Raw genomic sequence first — 9,651 nt, 5'->3', positions numbered from 1 at the left:
CGATATCTGTCGTGTCACTGCTCAATATCTGTATGCCCTTTTGTGAATCAATTTTGTAGGAATGAAAGTGCGTGGTACGTAATTCATATAGAGGCCGGGATTATTTGTTTAATCCTAAAAATGAGATGACCAGCATCTTGAACATACATTTACAACTTAATCTCTCTGGTGTTATTTGAACTAGTATGGCCCATTTGAACGATACTGCCTTAAACAGTGTGCAAAAATGTCGTGAATTGTTTTTGTAAGTTCCATATTAGGAATAAGGTTTATTAGTTTGGTATGAATAATAAAGACTAAATTAAACTTATATTGCGAGTTTTCGAAAACATCCGTTTCCTTTGTCAAACTTGGTCTTTATCACGCCATAGTTACTTCCCCTTGACTTACGAAATAATCCCATATTTATACTGTAATAATTGTTTCCTATTTTACAGTATAACCCATGAATATTTGCAAGACATACATCCAGTAAATATTGTTTACCATTGATTGTTTTCTTACTCATTCTGATAACTTAGGCATGTTTAGATAAACGCACAACTAGCATAATAGCTCTTGTACATCTGAAAAAGCATTCTTGAAATCTTCGAAAATTGTGTCAAATCAAGAGATACCCCCAAAAGACAGTACTCATTCATTTTCAGAAGAGGCCGTGTACTACATTTTAGCCAACATTTTAAAACGGAGAAGACGTATGCTTTTTCCTGATGGAAGTCGTTACAACATAAAAACTGACCTAGTGGCGTATCCTCAGAGTATTGGAAAATCTCGTTAAGTGCTCCGATGATCTTCCTTCTAGATATCCTGAACTATACAAACGTACAGTAGCGATTATAATCTGTTCTATAAGCAGACAAACGATTTATAAAACCATCAAACATTAAGCTGGCAGATATTTTCAAAACTGCAGGTTGCAAAGATACTTCAGTAATTTTGTAAAAAGTTAATAAAAATGCTACATTATCATGCCTGTAATATAAAACGTTATAGATAGAAATCTCCCGATGAAAGCTACGAGAATCTACGAGAAGACCCATTCGAAAATTGTTTTTTTCTAGAATGAAATATCCGCAGATAATTACTATCAATCTAAATATGAAAACTTTCTATTGTAGCTTCAATTATTTGCAAGTTCAATCAGGCATAGTTCGCGAAATTAAGTACATGCGAAAATAAAGTGTTTTACAGCAATCGATAGTCTTTCAATATGCTGTTCTCTCGGAATCAGGAAATTTGATATAATTGATCTTGGTGTTAGTATGATGCTAATTTTAAAAGTTCGAAATAAGTCACCTATTATCCAACCGATTTATTGGTGAATAGGTTTCTGAATCATCTTACCAATTTTTATTAGTCATATGAAGATATCGGATGCCAAATCCAGCTAGCATTATCTCAAACAAATATCTTAGTGTAAATAGTTTCATATTCAATAATCCAACATTTTTGTTACATACTTACGTTTTCAGAGGGATGGGAAACAACCTATTATTAATTACACAAATATCTTATAAACTTGGAAATTTATCATGAATGTTGATTCATTTAAACTGACTCTTCCATATTTTCATAAAAGAGTTTTTTTCATGATTCATCTTTTTTGATTATCGAAATTTATTATCTTTCAGGCTTTCACGATAATGGAGTAGAATCTTTTGATAATGTTCACACGGAATTTCCGTACTTTCGTTGTGTGGTCCATTTGTTAGCAATATCTAACTAGTTTTTTAAGGGCACTGATAAGTGTCTTTTCATAGTGAATTCCTAACAATGCCATACCAACCGTGAAAATGTAACAATTTCAGTTCAACCGTGAAGATGGGGAACATGCATCGTAGACCTTCCGTATCTCAACACACGTGTCGTCTGAAAAAACTTCGAAAATATGATACTGGGTTTTTACAGAATATTTGATGTAAAATAAGAACCGAAGGAGAATTTAGAGAACACATAAATTGCCGGAAAAAATCGAAAATTTTCGTCTTTTCATGTTCTATTACCTGCCTATACAAGCATCGCCTCCTTCCTCCCATCAGTCAAAAACGTATTGCTTAATTTGACCTGCTACTTACAGCCTTCAGTAAAGATATTCTTGGTTTTTGTATGAAAGGTCAACGGGTATCTCGTAAATATGACAGAGCAGTATCCCTCTTTTTATAAAGTTGTTGATAGGTGGTCCTCCTATAGGGCAAAGTTTGGGGTTAAATCTCACGGAAAGTGACAGCGATAGTCATAAAAACAACAGCATCGTAAAGATAAAAACTAACTTACTTCTACAGCTAGGTTAACTGACAATTGTCTGTCCTAGCAGTCCATATTATTGAAAATGTTTATACATGATATACTTTTACAGACAACAGTGCATCAATTTTCAATATAATTATATATATATTGAAGGAGAAGGGGCGGTAAAGGAACTGTTTACTGTTCTGGGGGAAAAAGTGGTGTCCTCTCCGAAATTTTAGTTAAGGTTCATAATGCTTTTCCTTTTGTTGTCTCCTTCGTCCCTTTTATGGTATCTTCGTTTTGACCCGAGTTTAAATATTACTTTGAACAGTTTTTTTAATTCAATAATCGAACAGGTTTATTGCAGATATATTATTTCAAACTTGTAGGGACGGGAAACAATCTTAGAGATTGTACTAATTCCTAGTTTAATTGACGGTGTGATATATTTTGTCCTGGTATTTTAATAGTGTGATTTATTTTGTCCTGGTGTGATAACGGTGTGATAATTTTTGTCCTGGTATTTTAAAAGTGTGATTTATTTTGTCCTGGTGTGAAAACGGTGTGATAATTTTTGTCCTGGTATGTTAACAGTGTGATATATTTTGTCCTGGTATGTTAGCAGTGTGATATATTTTGTCCTGGTATGTTAACAGTGTGATATATTTGGGCCTGGTATGTAACAGTGTGATAATTTTTGTCCTGGTATGTTAACAGTGTGATATATTTTGTACTGGTGTTAACGGTGTGATATATTTTGTCCTGGTGTGTTAACGGTGTGATATATTTTGTCCTGGTATGTTAACAGTGTGATATATTTGGGCCTGGTATGTAACAGTGTGATAATTTTTGTCCTGGTATGTTAACAGTCTGATATATTTTGTCCTGGTGTTAACGGTGTGATATATTTTGTCCTCGTGTGTTAACGGTGTGATATATTTTGTCCTGGTATGTTAACAGTGTGATAATTTTTGTCCTGGTATGTTAACAGTGTGATATATTTGGGCCTGGTATGTAACAGTGTGATAATTTTTGTCCTGGTATGTTAACAGTCTGATATATTTTGTCCTGGTGTTAACGGTGTGATATATTTTGTCTTGGTGTGTTAACGGTGTGATATATTTTGTCCTGGTGTGTTAACGGTGTGATATATTTTGTCCTGGTATGTTAACAGTGTGATATATTTTGTCCTGGTATGTTAGCAGTGTGATATATTTTGTCCTGGTATGTTAACAGTGTGATAATTTTTGTCCTGGTATGTTAACAGTGGGATATATTTTGTCCTGGTGTGTTAACGGTGTGATATATTTTGTCCTGGTATGTTAACAGTGTGACAATATTTGTCCTGGTATATTAACAGTGTGATATATTTTGTCCTGGTATGTTAACGGTGTGATATATTTTGTCCTGGTATGTTAACAGTGTGATATATTTTGTCCTGGTATGTTAACAGTGTGACAATTTTTGTCCTGGTATATTAACAGTGTGATATATTTTGTCCTGGTGTGTTAACAGTGTGATATATTTTGTCCTGGTATGTTAACAGTGTGATATATTTTGTCCTGGTATGATAACGGTGTGATATATGTTGTCCTGGAATGATAACGGTGTGATATATTTTTTCCTGGTGTGTTAACAGTGTGATATATATTTTATCCTTGACGCCTTGGTTCAGCGTGACTTTGTGTTATTATAATTTTATTGTTGACGTTGCATGTGACACATTAAATTTGATGACGATATGATATAGTTTATATACTTTGATCTTGTGTATTGATATATTTGTATATTTGTGTGTTGACGCCTTAATAAATTTTGTCATTCTGTTGAATTTTTATCCTCACCCTCCCTAGCCATCCTGTGTCGAATTCGCCTCCAGATTGTAGTAAAGGATCAAGCGGTCTTTATCTATCGAGTTCCTATTTTACATGGTGTGTTGACTCTGAGGATCTTATCTATATTTATTTTTCTATCGGATAGTATTTACGATAAATGAGTGATTGGCTTCCGATAAGTTCACAATCTAGATAATGAATTAAGTAATTAGTTTTTGAATCATTGGAAATGGTCTCGGGGAAAAAAAGTATCTCTTTGTACAAGTTCCCATCAAAATAGCTATGATTTTGGTCAAACCACTGGAGTAGAATGCAGTGTATAAAAATTGTCAGATTTATGTCCTTACTAATAAGAGTTAATCGATAAGTACACCATTGACACGTGAAACTGTTTCATGTTTATTGCCATTATCTACAGGGAAACGTTAAGAAGACAAAGGTGACTAGGGAAGTCCCTGACTACACTGACGTTATGACATCGGATCGGCTCTTTAAGGTGTGTAGTTAGATACCCAACTATTTATAAAGCATTCATTCATATGTCTGAAAGGTCAGCATGTAATTATTTTCATTATTTATTGCATTTGTTTACTGATATGAGATATTGAAAGAGAGGAAATTAACTGAAATGTATTTTTATCGTGTATCTTAATGTTTTTTAACCGAAATGTGTAGAATATTTATTATATACCTTTGTTATATTCAGACTCAGAATGAAAAGCTCGTTTCACACAGATTGAGGGACTTACGGGTGTATTCAAGCATCAATAAAATAACTATTTGTGCTCAATATCATATCCTCCATTCAAATGGGTTTTTTTTTTCTTTCGTGTTTGTCTCTAAAACACATTTGTTGTAGTTTCAATACTTTGAAAAATATATCAGATGAAGCCGCTCACACAGACTTCATATAACTGTACGTGTAGGACGTGATACCTGTTAGGTCGTGACAAGTCCGATGTGCTAACCATAACTAGAGCATAAAATCACAGGAAATCACAGCTACAACATAACTAGAGTATAAAATCACAGGAAATCACAACTACAACATAACTAGAGTATAAAATCACAGGAAATCACAGCTACAACATAACTAGAGTATAAAATCACAGGAAATCACAGCTACAACATAACTAGAGTATAAAATCACAGGAAATCACAGCTACAACATAACTAGAGTATAAAATCACAGGAAATCACAGCTACAACATAACTAGAGTATAAAATCACAGGAAATCACAGCTACAACATAACTAGAGTATAAAATCACAGGAAATCACAGCTACAACATAACTAGAGTATAAAATCACAGGAAATCACAGCTACAACATAACTAGAGTATAAAATCACAGGAAATCACAGCTACAACATAACTAGAGTATAAAATCACAGGAAATCACAGCTACAACATAACTAGAGTATAAAATCACAGGAAATCACAGCTACAACATAACTAGAGTATAAAATCACAGGAAATCACAGCTACAACATAACTAGAGAATAAAATCATAGGAAATCACAGCTACAACATAAACTGATTTTCTAGATTTAAACATCTATACACTAATTACGACTTTACACTATACTAACTCGTACTATAAGTTAAAATGTATTTATTTTTCCAAGAGTATCGGTGTCGATAGAAAGGGTTTTATATTTTTTCTCTATTTGTAGGAGAATTTATTGTCCTTTAGGGTGCACGGTAGATGAAGCTTAAAGTGTTTTATTTGTTAATCTATTCGATCTAGGTGGGTGGTGCCCATTTCATGATTGAGGACTTACCAAGAAGGCGTCACTGTGATATAACTTAGTATTGTATCTGTGTTATAACGGTGTGTAGGCAGCTGTAGAATTCTACAGGCTGGCCAATCATTTTACACGTACATTATATCCTGGTGTGTCATCTCACTGTTCCGTAGGAAAGCATTTAATTAATAAACAATTTGTGTATGTCAGCATGATGTTTAGATAAACTATAATATTATCTATAAACATAGTTCTTTTATTGCATTGCATCAAATTCATTTCTATGTTTAAATATAATCTATATTGCTGTATGTATATTTATGTTAAGTCTACATGTATTTGTATTCGCAACGATAGGTGAGACAGAAATGCAGTTCATTCATTCCGCAGATGAAGTCAGATAGCGACTATGTGTGGCTATAATTAACGTAAACGTACGTTGACCTTATTGAAACGTCAGTCCTGTTGATACCTCAGAACAAGCTCATATTTCACGGCTGACATGTTATACAATATGTAATAACATATTCATATTTATCTTCAACACAAATGAGTGATTAATGGAAGTAAAAAATATACAGTCTGTATGTGATAATAATAACATATTGGGATATAAAATTATCCGTAATATTCATAATATACATAACGTCATAATGTTCAAAAAGGAACCAATACATGTATGAATATTCTGGTTCGATATTACAAGCTTTCGTTTTGGTTTAAACTCTATATTGGTTCATTCATAGTGGTATGAATACAGTAATCTGCATACATTTTTTTTCTAAATTGAGCGCTGTTATACACAGAAGAATATAAAGGCACGTTTAACCATATATCTCATAATATAAGGGTCACTTTTTGAAAGTACTGTTTTAGTAGCATTTAAGATGTTCTGCAAGTATCTTCTGTTAGTTGTCTATACATTTTGTCTGTTGCGATTTTGATTTTTTTAACCCTGTATTTTCATTAGAACTGAGGAGAGTGGGCTTGCTGACAGTATAAGGGTATGGACTTTGCAGCTAAAAATGTTTAAATCAAATTTTCTATTTGAAGCTTTGTTTACTTTGTTCATGTTAATGTATATTAGAAATATAAGCTATTACCTTGGGACTTTTCTACATGTACATGTCTATGTATGTATTTCACTGTGTACTATTTTGCCTTCAAACTGCTTTGTAGTTACAAATGTGCAAATAAAATTTTGAATTTGAATTTGAATTTACAGCTCTCTTTTTTCTGTTTGAGGTTACTGTTTCAACAATGAATGACATTGTTGATAATATTTTGGGAAATACATGTATAACAGTATTTGGTAAAAGTATTGGATGCATTCTGAACAACTGTTGTCCTTTGTGTTATCAAGACCACGGAAATTAGGACCATAACAGATTTGTTAATTTGCTAATAAATATGCCCAGTATGGTATGATACACAACAAATATAGAAGACAATCGATAGGTATTTTTTATTATTATTTGTTTTCGCTATAAAAGTACCTTGGTATACGAACAAACCTCACGTGTAGCGTGTGAACCGACTTCTCTTCAGTGAAAACCAATAACACTGACCACTGAGAAGAGGGCTGACATTGTTAGCTTGATTTATGTACTAGAACAAAATCAGATTAATTTTCATCAGGTCAGGAAGTATAGTGTATATCATTATGTATTTTTTCCATCAAAAGCGTTGCAATCTCTGTTAAATTTGTATTTCATAAAACAATCTAAGATCTAAACTAATATAAACCCATTAAGGCCAAATGTTGCATTCCTAAATTGTTTGGTGGATTTTGAAGGCATACAAACAGATTTCAAAATTCTAGCTTCCCTTGTCCAAAATTGAATGTTCAGTTTAAATAACATGACATAAAATCTCGATTTTAGTGAAAAACACCAATACACCGAATCAACTCATCGTATATTGATAATTTGTTTATTTGATAAGAGTTAAGCCAATGTTTTCTCATTTCACCGCAATGAAATGTTGAGGTGGAATCAACAACGATAATCAATCACAGAACCAATGATAGATCCTGTACAGACGCATTAGTCCTATGGTACAGTACATGTTTTATTTGTTAGGTACTCTACATCTACAAACAAGATTTTTGATAAGGTACTTCCTTTTTCGTATTTCTAGTTATTATTTTACGTACCAAGGCGGGTTGATTCTACTGGTGGACTAGCAATCCCCGAGGTTGGCCGCAGTCTTGAAGCTGGAATTAATTCTGGCACAAATGACATGCTATCGGACGTATCCAAACGTTGTTAATTTAACGTTATAAAGATGTTTTAGGCTCGTTTTCCTCTGAGCTGTACTCTACATTTGATTCTGAACATTTTAGATAAGAATGATGAGACTACAAATGGACGAAATGGCCGTATATGGTGAAGCAAAATTTTCACTATTAATTTGTTTGGATGTCTGCATTAACAAAAAATGGTTTTTTTTCAAACAGGTGCTTTCTTTTAACGTATTTTTATTGATCATTTTTTCAAAACGAAGTAAACTGAAAGTGATTTGTTGAGTCGGTGTGCACATACCTATATGTGTAAAAGATGTGGATTCATTAGGTTGCCTTACAAGCGTCAGCTGTAGGGAATTTCCCTTTAGCTCAGCGGTAGAGCATCGGGCTAGAGAGCTAATTAAGGGTCGCGGGTTCGAGCCCAAGCGACGGCACTATCTGTATCACTATTCCTCGTCCTATTACACATTAGTGCCGTTGACCCTCCCCGTTTAAGGGAGGAGAACCCTTGGCGGGGAGACAAAGCACCTGGGTTGGTGTTTGAAAAAAGGGGGAAATAGTGTAAAAGATATGTGGATTAATTAGGTTGCCTTACAAGCGTCGGCTGTAGGGAATTTCCCTTTAGCTCTGCGGTAGAGCATCGGGCTGGAGAGCCAAGGGTCGCGGGTTCGAGCCCAAGCGACGGCACTATATTTATCACTATTCCTCGTCCTATTACATATGTAAAACCTTACAGAGCGTTTAAAACAAATTGCATAATATTTTCAAATCTCTCGCATATAATTAATAAGTGGCCTTGGGGAAAACTCAAATTGTAATTTGTGTCTGCGGTAATGTAATTTGTGTCTGCGGTAATGTAATTTGTGTCTACGGTAATGTAATTTGTGTCTGCGGTAATGTAATTTGTGTCTGCGGTAATGTAATTTGTGTCTGCGGTAATGTAATTTGTGTCTGCGGTAATGTAATTTGTGTCTGCGGTAATGTAATTTGTGTCTGCGGTAATGTAATTTGTGTCTGCGGTAATGTAATTTGTGTCTGCGGTAATGTAATTTGTGTCTGCGGTAATGTAATTTGTGTCTGCGGTAATGTAATTTGTGTCTGCGGTAATGTAATTTGTGTCTGCGGTAATGTAATTTGTGTCTGCGGTAATGTAATTTGTGTCTGCGGTAATGTAATTTGTGTCTGCGGTAATGTAATTTGTGTCTGCGGTAATGTAATTTGTGTCTGCGGTAATGTAATTTGTGTCTGCGGTAATGTAATTTGTGTCTGCGGTAATGTAATTTGTGTCTGCGGTAATGTAATTTGTGTCTGCGGTAATGTAATTTGTGTCTGCGGTAATGTAATTTGTGTCTGCGGTAATGTAATTTGTGTCTGCGGTAATGTAATTTGTGTCTGCGGTAATGTAATTTGTGTCTGCGGTAATGTAATTTGTGTCTGCGGTAATGTAATTTGTGTCTGCGGTAATGTAATTTGTGTCTGCGGTAATGTAATTTGTGTCTGCGGTAATGTAATTTGTGTCTGCGGTAATGTAATTTGTGTCTGCGGTAATGTAATTTGTGTCTGCGGTAATGTAATTTGTGTCTGCGGTAATGTAAT

The sequence above is a fragment of the Mizuhopecten yessoensis genome, unplaced genomic scaffold (assembly GCF_002113885.1).
Source record: "Mizuhopecten yessoensis strain PY_sf001 unplaced genomic scaffold, ASM211388v2 scaffold6719, whole genome shotgun sequence".
Classification (NCBI taxonomy): Eukaryota; Metazoa; Mollusca; class Bivalvia; order Pectinida; family Pectinidae; genus Mizuhopecten; species Mizuhopecten yessoensis.
This window is presented reverse-complemented; position numbering follows the sequence as displayed.